The following is a 21,670-nucleotide window of genomic DNA, read 5'->3' as shown; positions in this document are numbered from 1 at the left end:
TAAGATTGAGAGAGAGTAAAGGCCAGAGAAGCCTTCCAAGGCACAATCTGAGTGCGGGGCTACGTGGCTGGCCCTGTGAACTCCAGACAGTGGCCGTGTGCTCATCTCGGGCAGTACCACAGACCTGATGTAACTGTGAGTCTAGAAACCCGCCTCGTACCACCGAGGAGAATGCTGGCTGTGCTAAAATGTGTGAACAGCTTTTTGAGTTGCAACAGGTAGCACAATTATTTTTATTTTGTTAATCAAAACTTTGCAATTCTTTTTACCTGTTTCTTTGGAAGTTGTTTGCTGTGAGTCTGACTCCTAACAGTTTTACATATTTAAATGTGTTTTTTTCTGAGCACTTGTTGAGTGAGTAGAAGGCAAGTCGGAGTCCAGTGTGTTGGTCCATCTGGGCTGCTGTGACACAAGGCCGTGGGCTGTGTGCTTCGTCAGCAGTGGAAGCCTTCCATGGCTCTAGAGGCCGGAGAGACCGAGGTCAGGCTGCCAGCGTCTCGGCTGGTGGAGGCCCTCCTCTGCGTTGAGAGGATGCCCTGGAAAGGAGAAGGTGCTGGACCTTTTTCCTCGGTCCCCTTCCAGGGCCTTGCTCCTTCCCGGGAGGGAAGTGGTCCGAACAAGTCATGTCTCAGTGTCCTGGGGACACATTCAGCCAAGCAGAGGGTTGTTTCAGTCCCTTCATGGGCAGTGGAGGAGGAGATGGGTTTGAGGCAGCGCTGGGTCCTGGGGAGCAGGAGAGTAGGGTTACCCCCTTCGTCTGGTGCTGTGTGACCTCCGAGCTGTGGAGTGGGTGCTGGGTGTGTGCTGAGTGTGGATACGCCCTCTCCCCCGTATCTCCCCCTGGCTGAGAGAGCCTTTCCTTTGGATCGCAGCATGTGTTCCATTCACTCTTTATTCCCTTGCTGCTTCCCAGGTGTCCACTTTGTGCCTGATGCTTCCCAAGTGTCATGTCGTAGCAGTTAGATTCGGGAAGAAAGCCGAGGCTCTGGCCTTGCAGGTGCTCATCTTTGGGGGAGGGGCAGGATGGAGAGATGTAGTAAGTCAGTCATTTCATGTGTTAGATGGTAAGCTCGAGAGAAGACAAAGCAGGAAACAGTTCGGTAGGGCTGGGGAGTGAGAGTTGCATGTTAGGTGCTGTGGCCAGCCAGGTCTATTTCATTAAGGTTCTTTTTGCGTGAGACTTACAGGAGGTGTGGGAGTTCGTCTTGTTGAGCAATGCAGTTAATGCAAAGGCCCTGTGGCAGGGGACACACCTTGTGTGATGAGAGGAAGTCAGGAAGTGAGGCAGGGAGAGCGTGGTGGAAATGGACCCTGAGAGCTACCTAGTGGAGGCTGTGCCATCAAAGGATCTGCTGGTGCTGAAAGGGGCCCAGTGCCATGGTGGGCAGTGGGCTCCTTTTGCTGCTCTGTGGGGAACAGACATGAGGAGGCCAGAGAAGCAGGGAGATTTATCAGGAAGCACGTGCAGTACCCCAGAGGGGTAGTAAAGGGGGGTTATGGGGGACATTTTAGATCTATCTTATCTTACTAATTCCACAGGGTTCCTAAGGTTGGAGAAAGCTCTGAGTCAGCACCGAGACTAAGATTGTTGGTATGAGTGTGGCTGAAAGGATGCGGTGGCCCTGGACTGTGAAGGGACGGGTGTGGGTGGAGCCTCGATTGTGGGGAAGGTCAAGTTCTGGACTTTACAGAGGAGAGGGCAGGGAGGGAGGGAGACGGCCAGGTCTAGAGTCAGGAAAGAGGTACGGGCTGGTCGGGGAGCCTGAGGGAGAGGAGAGTACCTGGTTGACGATTACCTTCGAGCAGATCTGCTGGTTACTCTAAAACCAGTGTTCTCTCTTAGGGCCGTGCTCACTTGAGCTCTTAAAGGTCTTAAAGATAGATCCTTGGTGCCGAGCCATCATCAGCTCCCGAGCTCTGCAGGACTGGGGTGCTGGTCTGTTCACTCGAGGCAGCTGTCAGAGTCGTGAAAAGCCACGGGGATGGGCCTTCGTCACACCTGCTGTGGCAGGGGGACCTGGGGATCAGGATGGGGACCAGAGTCGGAGCAGGAATCAGAGGCAGCGGACCTCTTGTCCGTCGCTTTCGCTCTGCAGTGTGTTAACCAGCTGCTGTTGGAGCTGGGTATTCAGTGCCTTCTCTCTTCTCATCCCATCCTCGCCCAGGCAGGGAAACTGAAGCGGCTTCCAGACGGGAAAGGACCGCTGTCCCCTTTCTGTCTTAACTATGTGCTGCATGCGTGTATCACAGCAGGGTGGATTAGACCCTTCAGGAGCCTCAGATGATGTCTTTGGCTAATGCTGAAGTATAGTAACAGCCGAGGGAAGACACGGGCTTACTTTTAGCTTAGAATCCCTTTCTCTGCCTCTCAGAAGGGTGGGATATAGCCCATTCGTCACTTCACTGGTTTGCAGGGCTGTCTGCTGTGGGACCTTCTCCTGAGATGCTGCCTGTCCCTAGCCAAGAAGAAAAGATCATTTTAGGGGCCAGATATGGGCCTGACACGTGGGGCCTCTGTGAAGCCCTGGCTCCTGCCCTTGACGCACCACTGGGAGGCAATATAGCACAGGGTGAACTAAGTTCAACTCCTGCCTCTTCCACTTCATTGCTATGTGTCTTCAGGCAGGTGACTTAACGTCTCTGAGCCATAGTTTCCCCATTTATGAAAGATACATACCTGCACCAGAGCACTGTCACAGGAGGCCCAGTGAGAAGTTACATCAAAGGCTGAGCACTGTATTTGACACGAAGGAAATGTTGGAGAAATGCAGCTGTTACTACCCTCGTTGCTGTCAGATCCCCCAACTCTACCTGAGGCTCAGGCTAGTTTTGTTAAGAATATCTTAGTCCCCAGAGATGTTGTGTTAATTGGATTATTACATTTTCCTGTGTTTGCATCTGTATATACATGCATGACTTTGAAATTTACACAAATATATAGTTATCCATTGAATTCTGTCTCCTCAAAATTTGTAAGAGCTGCATTTTTGAGTCACTGAAACATAATGAAATTGTTTTGCACAAAAAGATTGTTATAAGTAATTATGATGTAGGCCGCCAAAATGGAGAATAACGTAGAAATGGAAGTTAAGAAAAAACCAAAAGAGAAACCTAATGTTAATGCAACTGCTAGCCTGGATAGTTTTATAACCTGAATATTTAAAAGTACTGGCATTTGCTTGTAGTGTTTAGGGGTTGGATGGTACAAATGAAGCTGTTTGGGGTTGTAATAAAAAATTTTTTTGAATAATGCTACAACTTGTAGACTTGTAATCAGGAGTGGCTTATCAGCAGCTTTTCAGAATCTGTCATTCCACATGGAATGCCCCCATGGAGGAAATTGAGCGCTCTGTGAATGCTTTTACAGTTGAATTCCACACACATGAATTATGACAAGTGAAGCTGACTACACTGTGGTTTGTTGTGTCTGGTCTGGTTCCTACTTTTAAAGTTGCAGTTGCGTTTGGTCATTTGAAGCTTATTTTCACAGTCTGGCCAAGCCAGCAGGGTCTCGGGTCTCTGCAGGGGACATAAACCGCCTGCCTTTAAGTTAGAGTGTTCAGTAGATAAGCATTTCAAGACTTCATTGCATCATACAAAAGGACTTATGGGCTTATTTAACATACACTATTTGACTTAATTTAGATATTTAATGGAAAGAAAAGCCTTTTATTATCACCAAAGGAAAGAACTGCCAAACATTTTGAGGCTCAGTTGAAATACTGTAACGGATGTACAGCGTGCAAATACACTTCACTGCCATACATAATGGGGTGTTTAATAATAGTTGTTTCTTTAAATTTAGCACTTGTGTCTCAGACATTTGTACTTTGTAAATTGTACATCGTGGTTCAAGAAACTCAATTTTAAAAATTTGTTTTAATGAAGTGTACTGATGTTTTAAAATGACCTTAAACTTTGATTTATGTTTATTTCATGAGCCCAAATTTGGGGACTCCATGCCAGGAATGAACACTTTCCATCTTGTCTTTTTTAGTAACTAATATGAGCAACAGCTGGCCTGCTGATCTGACTGGCCAAAGTGTTCTTGAATGTGTCACTTGGTAGGCATGGGTCTCAGGAGCAATGGGATGGTCACCTACCTACAGTCCTGGTGGATGGGGTTACACATAGAGGTCTGGAAGGAAGCTCTTCCACCTGGTTGCAGCTGTGTGACTCCGTCTTCCAGAGACACTGTGCTGGCTGTTATGGCAAGAGCCGAGGATCCAGTGATCCTCCTTTTGGAGTCTACTCTTTTAGGAGCCAAGGGATCTTTATGAATTGAATGTTCGGTTTCCTCTCAAAACTATAATGGAGCCTTAACCCCTTGTACTATCTTAGAATGTTGAATGCTAATCTGATATGAATAGTGTCTTTATAAGAAGAAATCAGGACACAGGCACACACACAGAGGACACAGAGAAGATACCAGTGAAGCCAACGAAGCCCTAGAAGGACCCGTCCTGTGACACCTTGACTTTGAACTTCCTGCATCCAGAACAGTGAGATGGTTGGTTGAGCCGTTGGTGTGGGATATGTTGCTATGGCAGCTCTAGCAACCAGATACAGGGGCAAATCACAATCTATCTGAGGGCATTTTATAATACAGTGCTTAAATATAGAAATGATTGCAAGAAAAACTTTATGGGGAGAAAACCTATAAAAATGGATCAATTCCATGTGAAAAGCCGTAGTATGGAATTCTGAAGTAACAATTACAGGTGACACTGAGCGCTCACAGTGGGCTGGATTTGGATCTGAAGTCTTGCAAGCATAATCTTTGTCTTTACCCCCTTCTGCATATTAGGGTCTGTTGCCATCTCTAACGTGACAGGAAGAGCCACGGAGGCAAAGAAATTCCATGGCCTACATGATACTTTGGAGCCAGCCAGCTGGGATGCAAGCAGGGCATCCTGTTCTCTAGAGCTGCTCCCAGGTGTTGGGTTAGTAACCCTGTGAGATTGGGGTAGGGGAGAGGAGAATGAAATATTAATATTGGTCAACAAATGTTGGGACTTTTTGTCTTTGGAGCACATTTTGGTCCCATCTCTAGAGAGCAGCTATGAAGTGTGTTTGATATGGTGAGGATGTCACTAGTTATAATCACTGTACTTCAGAGCAGTCGGTGGAGCCCTCATCAAAGCCCTGCACATTTCCTCCTTTTGTCCACACAGCAGTGCTGTGGCCCAGGCGATCTGACTCCAGCATCTGAACCTCTAACCACTCAGCTGCGTTGCTCTTGCCTGTAGTTTGCCCAGGATCTGTGTGTGTCAGTGGACGGGGATGCAGAGACTGTGGTTGCATCTGGGGTTCTAAAACAAACATGCTTCCTCACTTTTTCTTTCTTTTTACAAAAGCGATTTATGATACAGGGTAGTTAAAAAACACACACAGCAAAAATAAATAAAAATTACCTATAGTTCCACCCCATGAGAGAGAATTATTTTGAGTATTGTACTATCTGTCTTCCTAATCTTCTTTTCCCTTAGTAAAATACACTTCACTTAGCTGCAAAGATACTAATACCTTTTGAGAACCAGCTTTGGCTAGAAAAGAGGAAGAACTTTGGAATAAGACTTGGATTCAGAGGCTGGGGATTTAGCTCAGCGGCGTAAGCGCCTGCCTGGCAAGAGGGAGAAAAGACTTGGATGTGAATGTTCACTTCCTTTTATTAGCTACGTGACTTGGTACAAGTTACTCATTTCTCTCTGTCACCATTTTCTGTTTTTAAAATGGAGATAGTACTTATGTCATATTTTGCAATAACCCAGTGTATGTAATATCCTCATTTGTAGCAGCTGGCACACCGTAACTTTAAAAAGAATTAATTTTTGCAGCACATTTTTGTTACTTGGCAACATATGCAGCAAACCCTTGGTGAGTAAGTATGATTTGGGCTTATGTGTCCTTCACTGTCCTTGTTTACTGTGACAGCATTTTTAATGGCTGCATAGTGTTTCATCACCAGTATGAATCTTAGTGTATTGAGTTTTTAGTGGACATTTATTTTTCTCAGGTTTTTACATACTAGAGATGATGCTGATGTATTTCTTTGCAACCTTGTGGCTAAGTTTTTCCCACTGATCTCTATTTCATTAGGATCTATTCCAGAAGAGTGAACAAGAATGCATGCTTTGCAGTCTGCTGAAGCAGGACTAAATTATACCTGGGAAAAATGCCCATTTCTGTTTGTGAAATTTTGCTGTACTTTGACGTTAATGGGCACAAAAGAAATCCAGTACATAATTATGCTCTCTGGATCGCTGACCCGAACCTGGTATCATGAAGAACAAGCAGCAGCTCCCAGAGTTGAGAAGGGTGGGGGGACACACGGATGTTTGGTGAATTGTGTGGTGAGCAGAGAGGACAAGAGCAGCTCTCTGACATCGTCTGTAGTGCTCTGATCTACATGTTCTCATTTCCACAGTGCTTTGGGGACCCAGGAAATCTTCCACTAGCCCCATTTTACAGATGCAGAGACAGACAGTCAGAGGGCAGTGCTTTGTTCAGAATCGCAAGGCTTCTCTATGGTGTGGCTAACAGCTGAACCAGGGCTCTGACCTAGGTGTCTGCTCTTGTCAAGAACTATTGGAAATGGGGAGGGAAACCTGAGCGCAAGAGCCAGCAAAGGGGCAGATCACAGGTGACATGTGGCTGGCTGTTGTGGGAAGGACCGAGGAACCCTGGAGTGACCAACTTCTGGGCACAGAGACTAGGACTTTGGGCCACGGGAAAGGCGAGGAGGGCACAGGGTGCAGAGGCCATGAGGATCTGGTGGTACATGTCGGGCTGTGGAGACAGGAGATGAGGCACTGCCACGTACCACATGCCCCATCCCTCTTCCTTGTCGGACCTCTCGGTGATGTTGGAGCTGGCTGATCTCTATTTTACAGCGCAGGAAGCGAGGCCAGGAGCTTGAATACGGTGGCCTGTGAGTGGCACAGCCAGCCTGGACCATGCTGGGTTGGAGCAGACCTGGAAGGAGAACTCTGTGGCGAGTGTGAAGCTGGGTGGATGTGATGGCAGTGATGCTTTCCTGCTTTTCACCTCAAGAGGTTAAGGCCTGGAGAATTCATCTGGCAGTTATCGTGGGCTCCTGTGACGTGGCTGTCACTGAGGTCTTGAACAGTTACTTGCACAGCAAGTTACTTGTGTTTTAACTTCTCTCCCTGAGAAGTTCACTGTGCTGAATCCCCCACTGCACCTCCAAACCCAAATGTGTACCCCAGTGGATTACAGTGGACCTCCATCCAGGTTTGCCATAACTTCATCTGAAAGGCTTTTGGTAGAAGCCATAATTTGATTCTTCACCAGGGACCCTTCTACCCTAGGGAAGTGCTCTCCCAGTGAGCCAAAGCCCCAGCCCTGTAATCATCCTTCACACTTTAGACACTTGGCTTCATGGAGGGGAAGGGCGGGGAGGGCCTGGCGGGGAGGGGACAGGGCTCATGATTGAGAATCACAGCACAATGAGAAAGCCGCCAAGAGCCCGGAAGGCATCCCTCTTGCATCTGCCCATGGAAAGCCTTCACTAGGACTGTCCCTGGCAGAGAGATACCAGGCAGTGCCAGGCAGTGCTACCAGGAAGGACTTGGTTCCTTGCTTTCCCACTTGACAGGATTTGGTTGATTGCAAGCTGCAAGCTAAGGGATCTAGACTGGGGGAGTGTGGCGCTCTGGGAAGAGCTCTAACCTTTGCTTCCCCAGTTGGGTTTTACGTGAGAGCCTTTCTAAATGTCCTGGCATTTCCTGGTGGGCTGCTGGAAGAGTGGCACTCAGCAGTATTCAGCACTGGCTAAGGGAGGAGACTTGGGTTTCAGATAGATTTGGCTCTGTCATTTGCTCACCTCTGCAGCCTCAGTTTCCCTATTTTAAGCCAATGGTATTTACATGTGCCCCTAATACAAAGCTCTAAGAAGCCGGATGGAAACACTGCTGGCAGAGTACCCAGCCTGCAGTACATTCAGGGCTCTGTGTGTGTCAGCTGGTGCTAGAACTCATAGTCTAAGGAGAGCGTCCTATAGCTCACCTACTCAGTTTGTTACCCAGATGAGACTCCTTTCCCCTCCCCTCCCCTTCCCTCTCTGCCTCTCCCTGTCCCTCCCCTCCCCCACCCCTTCTGTGTCTCTCTCTCTCTCTCTCTCTCTCTCTCTCTCTCTTTCTTTCTTTCTTTCTTTCTTTGAGATAGGGTTTCACTATGTGGTTCAGGCTGGCTTTGACCTCTATAGCCAGGCTGGTCTATAACTTGTGGTGATCCCCGCACCTCAGCCTTCCAAGTTCTGGAATTAGAGGTGTATGCTCTGCTTTTCTTGTATTTGTAACAGAAATTTTACCACTGTGAATCTCTGACACTTTCCTTGATGGTATTGTCCTGCTCCATGCTCTCTTCTGACCTCCTGAGACATTTCCAAACCACAGCCTGCAGTGCACACTGTTCCTTTCTTGGAAGGGCATGTGGCCATCGTACACTGGGCAGCTTGGCTTGGTTTTCTTATGCGCTTACTGTCAGGCTTCCTTTTACTAAGTTTGTGAGAACTGCCTGGAAGTTCTTGCTTGACCATTTCATTAGTCATGTCATTCTTTGGTTTTAACGACTGAGGAAGAATTAAAGTGGTTCCGATGAGCGCGGCTGACTGGTAACCCTTTCCCTCGTTGAGTCACCTGTCTGCACAGATGTGTAAAGCCTGAAGCATCCCTGATGACTCGTCACTAGTTAGTGTCACACTAACTTGAATTTTCATTCTGTTCCTTTTAAGTTGTGAACCTGAATTCCACTGAGGGCGTGCAGAACCATGCTGAGTATTGTGATTGGCTCACGTAGCCTGGAATTTTGATTAACCCTTGAAATGATGCCTTCCATTTGTAGCATGACACTGTGACACGGTATTGTTCAGAGAGAAGGGATTCATTGCTGTCGTCGGTACAGGAAGGGAAACCCAGGCTCTGAGACATTCACTCATTGATAAAATGTCTTTTAATTGTTGGCAAAGTTGGGATAAAGTGGGTTTTTCTACTCGTTTGTCCTGAGTCTCTGCCCTTTTGGGTCTTGTTGCCCTTCTGCTAAAGTTCCTTGAGAAACTATGTCATTTGTTTGACCTTCCTTGTGTAGCAGAGATGATTCGAATGTTAGAAACGGCAGCTGCTTCTGTGCACCCTTGTCTCTTTTTGAACTCTGCCTACCTTATCTCTGTAGTGTAGTAGAACTTTGGAAAGCAAGTCTGTTTGGGTGTTTGTACTCTGATGTCTGTATGACCTGTCCCTTATCCATCAGGAGTTGTCCTGTCCCTTCTCATGTGATTCCCGTCCTGCAGGACCATGCAGCATGAAAGAATAATGCTTAGTCACTGTGGCTCATGTAATGATGGGCCAGCCTTCATTTTGTTTGGTTGTATGTTTTGTAATTTAACTTGAGCATGGGTTTAGAAAATGGACTGGAGAGTGTTGGATGTTACTTGTTTTAACTAATAATTTGACCTTATTAGTTTTTTCCTTCAGAAAATTTGTAAGGAATGTCAAAGACATATGGTAAGACATCTTTTGTTTCTGGTGGGGATATTGGGCGTAGAACTCTCCAGAAGACAGGCATGGCCTCCCTGCTGCGGGAGCTCACCTTGCTGCTTATGTAACATTCACGTGTAAATCATAATCAGTGATAGTTGGTTTTCTTAAAGAATTTCAGTTCTTTGCTCTTCTCATTTTTTTCCTTTTTCAACAATGGAAACCTTTTCTATATTGGAAGCTACTGCTTTTTTCCTCATTATAGAACAGGCAGAAGTCATCATGTAAAACATGTCTCAAAAGAGTTGAAATTTATATGGTAACTGGTTGATTTCTTTAAATGTTTTAAATGTTCTTTAAATGTTTTCCTTCCCGTTAGCTACTACATATGCTGGTTATATAACCTTAGTCTCTCACAGAGACTATGGATCTCATAAATTAACAAGATAGCTTCTAATATTGTGGCAGCTGGCTTTTAGAACATTCCTGAAGTTTTCTGTGGAAACTGAGGCTTAGGTTTGATACTCTTTGCCTTCTTCAAGACCCATTATTTTCATTTATACTTTTTAGTGACATCACTGTTATGGGTGTGATACTTGTTCTCATCTAATAGAGAACTGTGGTTGCTTGCATCCAACCCAGCTGAGGCCTTTAAATAAATATCGCCTCTCTCATGTGAAGATGAAATAATATAATTTGTTTACCACTGCAGTTGTTTACCACAGGCTGTGGAAAATGTTTTGAATTTAAAAGTGTGAAAAACAAATGTGTTAGTTATCAAAAAAGCTCTCCCCTCAAAGTAAATATGTTTGTAGTGCAAGATTCAAAACAAAATACTTGATCATGATAAACCTGGCCAATCAAAAGAAAGTAAACATGTTTACCACAAAAGCCTTATAAAGAACCCAGATGGGAGGTAGTGCTCTGCTTCTTATCTTCTAGGGAGCTTCTGAGGTTTTCTAGGTCCTGAGGGACAGGGATGTCACTTTCCCTGCCAGCAGGTGACTTGCCTTGCACAAGTCCTGCTCACTCACCCAGGTAAACCTGGGTCAGTATTGTCTTTACCCAAAAAGAAGACCTACCTGGAAAATAATCAGCCTTGAAAGCTAGAGGTCAGAATGCCAGCCCCAACCGGCCTACCCTTGCCTTATCTGCTGTCACTATTCTCTCCCTTGGTGGCCACTCTGTATGGAAGGCTGATAAGGCGAGGATAGGCTGATTGGGTTTTTTTTGTACCAGGGATTGAACTCATGACCTCACACTTGCCAGGCAGGGGCTTAAGCCACTGAGCTAAATCCCTGGTGAGGATAGGCTGATTGGGACTGGCCTTTCTGATCTTTAGTTTTCAAGGGTGATTATTTTCTGCCTAGGTCTTCTTTTTGGAGGAAACATAGCAGTGGAAACCAGAGGTTCATGTTTTGTGTCGCTAAATGGATCCTAAAGTGGAAGATATTTGTGAAATGGAGCCTAGGGTTCCCGTGATACTTACTAGCAACTTGTCATAGATTGGATGCCAAGTCAGCTTCTCATTTTTCTTTCTTTCTTTCTTTCTTTCTTTCTTTTTCTTTCTTTTTTTTTTTTTTTTTTGTCTTTTTCTTTTTTTATCGGTACCGGGGATTGAACCCATGACTGCCTGCTTGCAAGGCAGGCGCTTATGCCACTGAGCTAAATCCCCAGCCCCCCCCCCTTTTTTAAATTGTTCTGTATTTTTTTCTTTTCTTTTTTTTTTTTTTAAGTCAGCTTCTTAGCTCTGAGAGAGCTCCAGATTAGTGTCATGTGTGATGACCTTCTGTGTCTCTTTCATTGTAATATTAGGGTTTAGGACACAGAACATGAATCTTACCCAGCCCTGCCTCACCTAATTCTCTCTGAGGAACTAAGTAGCTCAAACAGGAAGCTGGCAGAAGAGATAAGGACATCCTAAGTGAGAAGATGGGTTTTCAGGGTGCTGGGCACCTCACAGGGAGTCTCAGATGACGTCATTAGAGGTGGTAGCGGCATGTGTTCTCAGTATAGACCAGGAGGAAGTTCTGAGAAGCAGGAGGGCGCTCCCAGGGAGGTGAGTGGCCAGGGCATGGTTTCAGACCTCAAGGTGTCTAGCTGGAGTCCGAGTGTTGATGAGACCCAGGTATGGCCATGCCCTCAGGTGGTGCAGGGGTTTGCAGTAAGCAACCCCTGAGGGTGTACAGGCAGTAGTCACTGTTGGCTTAAAGCAAGAAAGAGGCAGAGGTAGGATTGAGGTCAAAGAGTCTGTTCTACCTCATTCTTTTAGCCACTGCACTGTGCTGCTTCTCAGGTGGACAGGCAGCTTTTAGAATAGAGGAAGGTAAGACAAATTGGCATGTACTCAAGAAATTTTATATGTGTGTGTATATTTATTTATTTGCCTGCCTTGTCCCTATGAGGCCTGATGTGAGTTTTGGCCAGGGTGTTGAAACGACCATCTTCTGGATGATAGAAGCATCTACACTGAAGGGGTCAAGGTTAAAGCTGTGACCAGACACTAACATACTCCAGAAAGGTATATTAGAGTGCCCTTGGCATTTAGAAGTCAAAGGTGCAGGCGGGGCTCTAAACAGTGGTGGTTCCCATATGTGTGGTCATGGAAGCAAGCATTTCAGAGGATCTAGGAATCAGGTGCAGGTGAACAACAGTGCTACCATGGGTAGGTGACAGGCAAGGCAGGCCATGAGTATTGGTTCTAACAGAGGAGCTGAAGAGGCCAGCGCTTTCCTCTGCCTGAAGTCCAGGTGAGTGGAGCAGATGACCTCTGAGTAAGAAAGGAGGAATCTGTGAAGAAAAGGGCAGGACTTTAGGTTTATCAAGGTATTGGTGATGGAGGGTTAGGCAGAGGTTGATGTTGAGCCCAAGGTGACAGGTGAGTTTGTGCAACCTAGAAAAGAGATCTTGGGTGCTCGGAGGGCAGAATGGTGGGCTGGCTCATAAAAGGCAGCAGTGAACAAACCAAAAAGCTTTCCGGTTGAGCCACAGTGAAGTAGAAATGAAATTACATAGAAACTGTATATTCCTTGTGTGTTCTAATTAATCTAGCTGATTAATGCAAAAACTTGTTTCTGAACATACGTACCAGTAAATCCTCTGGTGTGTTGAAAAGAATATTCCTAGTGAAGTCTTAATAAAAGCAATCATGGTTAGTTCTAGGGAGTTTAACTGAATGAAGGTGACTTGGATGCCACAAATAATAGTGCAGTTAACCATTTGGCTACATTTGGTGACTTTTTACTAGGACTCTATGACTTAGACGTTTTGGACAGATGTTTACTTAGGGTACATTTGAGTAACTGTCATTATTTTAAAAGGAGTGGTATTATTTGTTCTTCTTCCCTGAATCTTATTAATCAAGGCAGATTGGCATTTTATTTATGAGCTTTGCAGCCAAGGTGCTTTTTAAACTGGGTTCAGCGCTGTCAGAAAGTTATTCACAGGAGTTGGTGATGGAGCCTGCTCCACCCACCTCTGTTCCCTTTCTATTTTGGTGCCATTTGCAACAAAGGAAACTAAGTTCAAAAATTAGGGAAGGATCAGAACTCTCATAAACCTGCTCCTTGCTTCAGGTTGTGTAACTGATTAGACAGAGTGGGCCCCCTCTTCTCGTGGGTTGTGGGACTTGAGGAAAATGTGTGTGCTCTGAGCTGGCTGTGGCTGTGGGCCTCCCAGGACCCCTGGCCAACGTGAATGTGATTTAGATGTATTAAAAAAGAATCTATAAAGAACATACATGTCTGAATATATATACACACACACATGTTGGTGTGTATACACAGATCCATATATATTTATATTATGTGGATGTATCAAATTCTCAGGCCAAAGGAATTCAATGTATCAAACACTGAATTGGACTTCAATCGTGTACCGGCTAAGCTGCTAGACAGTGACCAGAGAGGGCCTCAATCAGCTTGCAGAGAGCTAGGTCACCCGTGGTTACCTTGCAGCACCTTGAAAGCTAGGGAAATAAATATTCTATCCCCTTTACTTTCTTAAGAGGAAACTTTCCACTGGGTGAACCCACCTAGAAGCTAGAGGCAACTTAGGGAGGTAGATAGCACAGGAGAGTCCTGGGAAGCAAAGGGAAAACCATCCCATGCATTATGCCTGTGCATGTTAGCTGCCACAGTCTCAGATGATCCAGGTCAAGGTGGAAAACAAACTCCCAGATCTCCAGGATGGCAAGGCCGGATAGCATCCAGCTTTACAGCCTTGGTTCTCAAAGTGGGGTTCTAGCATCAGCTGGGAACTTACAGGAAATTCCCAGGAGCCACTGAATGAGAAAGTGGGTGAGGGGCCTAGCAGTCTGTCCTGGAAACCTGCCTGAAGAGTAGTGCGTGATCAAGATGGAAATCTATTGTTGAATGTCTTTTGAGGTGCCAGAGACTTAGCATATGACATTTCCAGTAGTTGCATGCTTGGAAATGCCCTTTCATATCAATCCATTGCTTGAAATTCTCCAGACCTGCAGCCTCCCTTTTTAGGATAGGCTGTCTTTGGTAGGAAGGGAGTCATGGATTATATTTAGGCTGTGGGGGCCAGTACCCTGTGCAGTGCATTGCTTATTTTCTGAGTTTTCCTCTCAGCTGTGAGGAAAGTTCCAGGGCAGCAACAGACTTTGGGAGGTTGTTTTTGAAAAATAGATGTGCTAGCTGCCTGTGCTGTTGTTGTTTCCCGGTGCCTGGCAGTATTTGGTAAACAACTTGATTGCTAGGTCCTGGCCTCAGGGAACCACAGCTGCTCTTTCCAGCTCCCTGCAGACTTTTTTATGGAGCAGGGTTTGCTCTGGGGAAAAATAAACAGGGGAGAACAAAACAAGAAAACATCACTGTTGTTTTGTTGCTGTCTTTACCTGTTTTCCTGGAGCTGTTTTGCAACCACGGGCCTTAGGCTTTTGGTTCCCTTGCTTTAAAAAAACAAGGCAGGCCTCTGGTATTCTAGGTTTCTTTCTCTGTGGCTAGACTATGGCATTTGGAGTAGCCACAGGACTTGGAACGCCTTGGCAAGGACTTAGTGACCACCGCCAGAATGTATGCATTTTTAAATATGTAAATTAGAAAGGAGAAAGCTTCATTCTTTCTAATGACCCCCAGGATGGTAATCTGGCTTTTCAAATCTCTAGGAAAACAGATTGAATATGACACAGTTAATGCTTCGGCACTTCTAGGCTTTTCTCTGAAATATTTTAATGGGCTTTTAATTTATTGCAGCTCTTGATTAGCAGGTTTGAGGCAGGATTACCAGGATTTCCTGGGCCAATGTGTTCCTGAGGCGGTACTAAAGTGGGAAAGAACAAAGGCTTGCTGGTGTCTGCAGTCAGAGCCTCTCGGGCCCAGTGTTGGGTGGCTCACCAAGGTCCTTGTCCTGAGGTACTCAGACAGCAGTGCAGTGGTTATAAGATCTTAAGAGGAGTTCCTGGAGTATCTGGTAGAAATGGAGATTTCTGGAACCCGATTGAGCATCTCTGTGCCACAGAGGACAGGAATCTGCATCTCAAACTGGTGCTGCAGGTTACATTTGTAACCCACGGCAGGGGTGACTGATATTGTTGCAGTGTAAATAAATGAGCTGGGAGCAGGAAGCAGATCTTGTGCTTCTAGAACATTTTTTATTTAATTTTTAATTAATGTACATTGTTTTACTAATGTATTTACCTACACATTCCCTCTTACTTTGGTTTGCCCTCTTTTTCTTAAATCAAATAACTTTTCTTCTGAAATCATTTTCTTTTGGCCTGAAATAAATCTTTCAGAATGTCCTTATAGAGCAAGTGATAAACTTCCTTTTGTCTGAGAAGCTCTTATTTCACCTTCATTTTTGAAAGATAATTTTTCTGGGTATGTAGTTCCAGGTAGACAACTCCTGCCCCTGAGCTGTGTTCTGGATAATTTATATGGATAAATGTCTTTCTATATTTCAATTGCTGTATTTTTCCTTTCTAGAACTCAGAGCAGTTAAGGATTTTGGCTAGTTATAGAGCTGCTTGAAGATGGAATTTAGTCCTGCCCCTGTTGGATTCTCAACAGAACTCACATAAAAACAAAACAAAAATATTCCGCAAGCCCCAGTGGTGACTGGTCCTTTATTTTTGGATATGCCTGGTTACTTTGCTGTATTGAAAATCAGGCAAAACAGCACTACCAGGCACACTCTCAGAGCGTTGCTTGACCAGTTTGAGTTAGAAACTCCCCATTGCTCTAATCCATTGGGAATATTAACCTCCTAGAGAAGTCTCCAGCTGTCTATTGCCACTGGCTGTCTTTGGCTGGTGATTTGCTTGCCACACACACCCCTGCCTTTGAGTAGCTATTCTGACTTTGTGCAATGTGTCTTCCTCTTGATCTTGTGACTCCTTACACAGCTCGCACAAGAGAATTCTTCTGGGAGGCCCTTCTCTGATGAGGTACCTGCCGTCTCCTCCCTGCGTTCCCTTGCACCACTCCTGCGGGCTTCTGAATGGCTCTAGAAGCACAGAATGGGAGGCAGGGAGCAATCTTGGGAATAATTTGCTTTAGGGGTTGCAAGTTGTTTTATAAGTGTAAACTATTAAACAGTTAAGTGCTATCTTTGAAAAATTCTGAAATTTTATTAAATCAAAATGTGGCTTACTGCCCCTTTCTGTAGAATTGGAAGCTTTTGAAGAACACAGAGTGTGTTCTGTGAACCTGAGAAAGCAGGGTTCTCCAGTCCACGTCTTCTCATTCCTGTTCCTGCCACCTCACTGCAGCCCGCACCCCTCTATTCATTTTCATTTAGAAAAGTTAAGTGTCTTCTGCAGGCCTCCCAGCCACAACTCATGAGCAGGCCTGAGTTGGAAGGACATAGGACAGGCACTCAATATTTTTGCTTTAGCATTGTGGCTGGAAAAATACAGATTTCTTATGGGAACAAGCTTACAGAATCAAGCTACTTAAAACATTCTGTGCGTAAGTGTTCTGTAGAGCTGATAACACGATACCTACTAGGAACTTTGCTGTATGCATAGACTAAAATGAAATAATTGTTATAAAATCCTTAAAATACTGTCTTGCCCATAGTAAGTTTTCAGTAAATGGCAATTATAGTTTTAGAGGTTGTTGAAGAATTGATTCTTCTAAATCTTTGATTCATTCACTGAATCTAAAGATTTGTGTTGAGTGCTTTCTATGAGCCAGGCCTTTTCCTGAAGTTTTGGAGTACAGTGATGAACAAAAGAGAAGTTTCTTTATTTTAAGGAACTTACAGTCTAGTGGAGAAGACAGGTCATAGAAGAGGTTAAAAAGTTCATGGATTATGCCAAGAGATCCTAAGGAAGCAAATGGTATGATGCAATTGACACAGACTTAAGTAAGGGAGGACCAGGCCCTGATGTGTCTCAGGCATCCAAGGCCCTAAGATGAGAAGAGCCACTTGGGTAAGGAGTAGGCTTTGGCCTGTGGGATACTGGTGTCACAAGGACATGACCACTGAGATGGAAGCCAGTGGGTCTGCTTTGGTTGTACTTAGGGATTAGGTGGGTGATTTGAGGTCACATCAGGGAAGTAGACAGTGACCAGGTTATATAGTATCTTCTAGGCCACAGAAAGAAGTTTGGATTTTATTCAAAAGGTGGGGGACACAGAGAGATCCAGCAAGCCCAGTGTGGCCCTGAGAAGAAGCCATTCCCCAAGGCCCTGCTGCCATCTGGGGAGCCTTGATGAACCACTGCCCCATGCCTCTCTGCCACTCCAGGAAACCCTGGATTGGAGGCCTAGTCCAATCCACTTCACTGAGGGTGTACTGGCAGCCAATGCCAGAAGCACCCGGGATGCAACAGTGGGTTGATTTGGAGGAACATAGGAAAATACTAAGGTGTAGGAGTAAAGTATCTCGGATTTCCAGCCCACACAGAATAAGTTAAGGAGACACAGACATAGAAATTAGAAGTCACATACCTGAAATTTCTGAAAAGATAACAACTGAAGTAAAGAAACAACTTAGCTCTTATATAGTTTTGTTAACTTTAGATGTCAATGTCTGATGGTTTGGACAGCTATTTTAAAGATAATATGGTAGCTATTATTAATTTCCTATTGTTTTAAAGTTATTGTTTTCATTATTTTGTTTGGTTTTATTCTGTTTTGTACTGTTTGATTTTATTATGTCTGATGGAATGGGCAGCTATTTTGAAGATAAAAAGAGACATGATGATAGCTATTGTTAAACTCCTTCTGTCTTGTTTTGAAGTCCTGTATTGCTTTTATTATTTTGTTTTGATTGGCTTTATTCTGTTTGATTTTGTTTGGTTTTATTCTCTTTAAAGGAAAAAAAGAAAAAAAAAGATGGGGGACAACCCAAACCCTTTTCATTTTGTTCTGTGATGCAGGCTTCATAGCTTTAGGGAACCACTTGGGGCCTTAAAATGCTTCTTGGGTCTTAAGGGTGTTTGGAGTCTTCCCATTTGTTCTGAAAGCATGGTCCATAACAGGCAGAAACAGCTTCACTTGGTAGTTTGCTAGAAATGCAGAATCTCAGGCTCTATTCCAGAATCAAATCTGGATTACTGTCTTTGGGAGAAGTCCCAGAATCTGTATTTTGAAAAGTCTCTCCAACTGATGCTCTGTACACTGAAGTTGAAGAAGCATTAATCTAGACTTCATTTGGACAGAGTTCCACAGCAGTTGGAACTATGCTTTCTGGAGAGGAATGGAAGCCTTCCATGGGCACTCAGTGAGTGCTGCTAGCCACAGAGGACCAGCTAACCAGCACTGGGCCCTAATACCAATGTAAGAAGCCTTCTGAACACTTGCAGGATTCTGCCCACAGCCTATCTTTGGTGTTGGTAGCAGTTCAGTATGAGTGATTTAAGATACAATCATTTTTTTAATCAGAAAGCTTAAAGAAGAAGTCAGTAGTTCAAGTGGGAGTAAAGTATGCTTTATCAAAAAAGGCAGAGCAGTGTACAGGTAGGTAGGACTTTGTTAGCCTGAGTTAATGCCCTGACCTTGCAGGTGAAGACACTGGCTCTGCTGGACTACAGAGTTGAATGACGACATCAGGTCAAGGATTCGGTCTCTCCAATCTTAATCCCTAACTGCTCCATACTGTGTTCTCTCTTGATGGAAATAGCTTCATCATATCAACCCTTATGGAATTTATAGCTATTTTTAGAATAAAATAGGATTATTTTGAAGGAAAAAAAATCACAATAGTTTCCTCTTACTAGTTTTAGCTTTCGTTATGATTTAAAAGTAATTTCAGATCATTGATATTAACATATTCTTTTTTTTTTATCCTCTGGAAAAGATCATTACTTAAGAGAAATGGTGCATTTGTCCATGCAAGATTTGCGTTAACATCTGAAAACAGGGTTCATTGTTACCCAAACCCTGTACAATGGGATATGATATTTTTGTAACACTGAAGTGTTTAAAGTATGCAGCAAAAAGTCCACAGTAAATAAGAGCCCTACTGTGTATGTGTTGAAGTAAGTATTAAGTGTATCTTTTGAAAACAGTATTTCCGGTCCTATTTGGCAGCTCACATTTGCTGTATTGACATACCCTCTTTGGGAAGGTGCTTTCCCCTACCTCTAGATTCTATGTGTGTCTTGCTGTTTTCAAGTTTAAGGAAGTGGTGGTTTTACAAGTTACATCTTAGTTATGTGTAAAAAATGTTTTTGTTTTGTAGTGTCCCAGGCGCTTCTGCTGACAATTTTGGCTTCCGAACAAAAAGTTTTGGCAATGGTGAGGGCTCCAATCCCTTCTTCGATTTGCTGTCAGCTATGAGTGAATGGATGTGATGCCTGCGAGCCAAAAGGGTGAGTGACAGTTGGTGATTATTCCCCTGAAATGTCTCAAGACAACAAGGCCAAGAGGACAGTGCACACGGAGGGTGAGAGGTTCTCCTCTGAAGGGCAGACTGTTCAACTTATGGACCACAAGCATAAGTACTTTTGTTTTTCGCTATCGGGGAGTTTGAACTCACGACCTTTGACTGACCCACACCCCCAGCTCCCTTCCACTTTTAAAATATTGGTAGTTTCTTGCTAAGTTGCCCAAGCTAGATTTGAATTTGTGATCTTCCTGCCTCAGCTTCTCGGAGTGCTGGAATTACAAGTGTGTGCCACCAGGCCTAGAGAGTAATTGCTGCTTTTTTTTTTTTTTTTTTTGTACTGGGAATTGAACTCATGACCTACTTGGCAGGTAGGCACTTGTGCCACTGAGCTGTATCCCCAGCCCATAATTCCTTTTTTGAACCTATCACAACTGTGTGATAGTATGAGCCTGTGAAATGCAAGTATAATTACTTCATCTTGACTTTTGGGGACAAGTACAATATCAGTCTCCTTTGTTCTTTGAGAGGGTCCCATCCAAACTTTCATGTCATAGAGCTTATGAGAAAGCCAAAGGGTTGGAGACTGGAGACTCAGAGTTATGCTAGGGATTTTTTTTTTAAATCATAGTTTGCCTGGTTAAGTTATTCCTTGAACTTTTAAAAGTGGGTTCGAAGAGACATAACGTTATTTTTCTGGTATGAGTGTCTTTTGCATTCAGTTGCACCTTTCATGGTCCTCAAATCAGTGTCTTCCCTAATAGCAGTAATCCATTGTGACTTGCCTTATTGGAAACAATAATTGGTTGAGGCCAGGTGTATTGGGGGAGAACTCTGACACCATCCAGTGGTAGCTTTGTCATAGAAGTCAACTCTATTTGGAAGTACTTCATTTCAGATTTTGTGTATTGAACGACATTTAGTGGAAGCAGCCATTGACATAAACTCATCTTGTCTTAGTGGAGTTCTAGTCAAAACACATTCTGTTAAATGGAGGGAAATGTCATGGAGAAAAAAAAAAAAAACACCATATTGGAAGTTGGGAGACCTAATACTTATCTGACATGCAGAAAATTAGTCTCTCCTTTGATTTCTGTATTTAAAAAAAAAAAACATATATGTTACATAATTCTGTTCTATCAGTAATGACAAAGCCCTAGAAATTGACCAAGTCTCTTGAGTTTACAGTGGCGTTTACAACACCCATGAAGTTCAGCTGGGCTGAGTCCCTGGGCTGAATTAGGAGTGGACTCAGTTATTGGGTCTTCAATCAGTGATTCTTTGTAGCTTATCTGATTTATAGAAATTAAGACATCCAGCGCATTGAGTTTAGTCAACCTCTTCAGATGGTAACTGTCTCTTGAGGGTAGTGTTGACTGTTTGTCCCAGTACAGTATTCATTTGGGCCAAATTTTAAAAGATTTTATAGTCAGAGTTGATTTGAATAAATCCCTCCCATTTCATAGATAAAAAAGTAGCGTTAGTAAAGCAACTAGCCCAAATTTAGATACCAGTAATTGGCTTTCAAGTTCACGTCTATATAAACAAGTTTGTTTCCCAACTCTCTGTACTTTTTATCCCATTCTTCTGGAGATAAGAGATGGAGGAAAAAATGAAATCTTTTATCTTTATCACAAGTCTTTTTTTCATTGGCAAGAAATAAGGCAAATATCAAACAGAAACACTTGAAGGAAGGATTTCCACAGTGAGGAGAAATGGTTGATGGAACCATGGAATGTTAGAGATGTGAGAACCCTTGGGTCATTTATGTCACTGATGGTCTTGGGCAAGCCTGTTGGCTCCCTCCCCGTGAAGGTTTTCTGGGTAAGTTCTAGGAAGAGTTCCAGTGCTGCACCACTAGGAGAGGCTTTAGTGCATGGTTTGTAGATCACTGAGCGGAGAGCATGTGTAAAGGAGATTTATTTTTTTGAGGATGCAGGCAATTTGAGAACAAATCTTTGATTTATCTCATATGCACATGAGGACTCATAGAACTGTTGGGAGTTTTATTGAAGTAGCACCAAAGTCAGGCTCTAGATGGCCTGTCACCTCTGTCTTTTGTATTGAGAATCTGACTCTTTCTCACTGTCATAAAAATTGATGCATACAATTTAACAAACCCACATGAATGGATTTATTGAATAGTAGGCTCATCTTACTCATTAATTTCACGTAGGTAAGGGCTACTATTGAAGCAGTCAGTATGAAGGACTATAATATACCTCTTTTGAAGGAAAGTAGTACTTAGGCCTAGTTGAATACCATTTTTTTTTCCAAAGGAAGTGCTTTGTATTTATCAGGCTGTAATAAACTTCCTTTTGCTATACATTTAGTTGAAAGTTGAGGTACCCAAAATACACAAGCTGGAGCAT

At 43.9% G+C, this 21,670-nt stretch overlaps 1 protein-coding gene across 1 annotated transcript in view; it reads left to right on the top strand.

Moving 5' to 3' along the window:
- The window catches only part of Foxp1 (forkhead box P1), a 562,135-nt gene that overhangs the window by 66,592 nt on the left and 473,873 nt on the right, over positions 1–21,670 (top strand). Inside the window, exon 2 of the mRNA XM_063260468.1 lies at positions 19,155–19,284. The gene's annotated coding sequence lies outside the window, so the exon portion shown is untranslated. The remainder of the gene's footprint in view (positions 1–19,154; positions 19,285–21,670) is intronic.

The sequence above is a fragment of the Cavia porcellus genome, unplaced genomic scaffold (genome assembly GCF_034190915.1).
Source record: "Cavia porcellus strain 051 isolate PalLab524CR breed Dunkin Hartley unplaced genomic scaffold, mCavPor4.1 scaffold_13, whole genome shotgun sequence".
Taxonomy (NCBI): domain Eukaryota; kingdom Metazoa; phylum Chordata; class Mammalia; order Rodentia; family Caviidae; genus Cavia; species Cavia porcellus.
Note: the sequence above shows the minus strand (reverse complement) of the source record. Positions and strands in the feature narration are given on the sequence as shown.